Source organism: Cariama cristata, unplaced genomic scaffold (genome assembly GCF_000690535.1).
Source record: "Cariama cristata isolate BGI_N322 unplaced genomic scaffold, ASM69053v1 scaffold6869, whole genome shotgun sequence".
In the NCBI taxonomy this organism is placed as follows: domain Eukaryota; kingdom Metazoa; phylum Chordata; class Aves; order Cariamiformes; family Cariamidae; genus Cariama; species Cariama cristata.
In genome coordinates this window covers 23,268-24,323 of record NW_009636264.1, presented here as the reverse complement: position 1 = coordinate 24,323, position 1,056 = coordinate 23,268, and positions in this window count along the sequence as shown.

Sequence of the window (1,056 nt, the reverse complement as noted above, 5' to 3'; positions counted from 1 at the left end):
TAGCTTTACCCACCCTCTTTCTTCCCCAACCCCAAATTAAAGCTTTCATGCAGGTCGGTAAGCCACAGGAAGCAGTAGCTAGAAACCGTATTATATTCAACGAGATCAAAGTAGTATTCTAGGAACAAACAAGGGAAAATTCCATTAATTAATTTGTTCCAGTTTTACCTGTAGCAATTAGTAAGCACAGTTGTCCAGCAGAATTTCCTACAAAAGTTACAGAAATTAAAAAGACACGGCGTTGGAGAAGAGAATCTAGCAAAAGTTATCAGATACAGAACCTACTATAAGGAGGCAAAAATAAATTCCCATCACTGTTTGCAATGATCCTTCATTTTCATTCTAAAACTACGCTTCACCTTACAGAGACCAATTCAGTCTCCCCTCCCTTTTTTAAATGCAAAGATCTCGTGTGTGAACTGCTGAGTCACAACACAAAGCAAAATTTAACCTTCATTTATGCTGGTAGCACAGTTGGTGAAGAGGTGTGAAATCCAGTACTTGTAACATAAAACTTTTACACATCACATTCTACCTTGAATCAAATTATTTCAGAGTATGATGAGATTAGTTTTATTTTAACAGTATTCTAAAACCAAGCAAAAGCTTGTGGATAACAGGAAGAAGAGACAAGCACTTGGGCGAGAGGGCTCAAGAAAGAGGTTATTATCAACCATAACACAAACCAATCAGGAGTTGGAAGTGTGGAAGTCAGTTTCCATATTTTAGAATTTAAAAAAAAAAGGGGGGGGGACACGACACGACAAAACTGAAAAGTGAAATTCCTGCAATGGTTGAATGAGGCAAAGGAACTTATTTCCCAAACTGGATGTACCAGACTTGCCATTATTTACGTAGGTTGCTGGACACTTGAAAACGCCACCCGAGTCCAACACACAGCAGTATGGGTACAAGTGCTCATCACCACAGTGCAGAAATCATAGAATGGTTTTGGTTGGAAAGGACCTTTAAGATCATCAAGTCCAACCGTAAACCACGTTCCTCCCAGCATGCGTATGCAACTGCCGTGCTCAGCATCAGGACAAGCCACCCCTG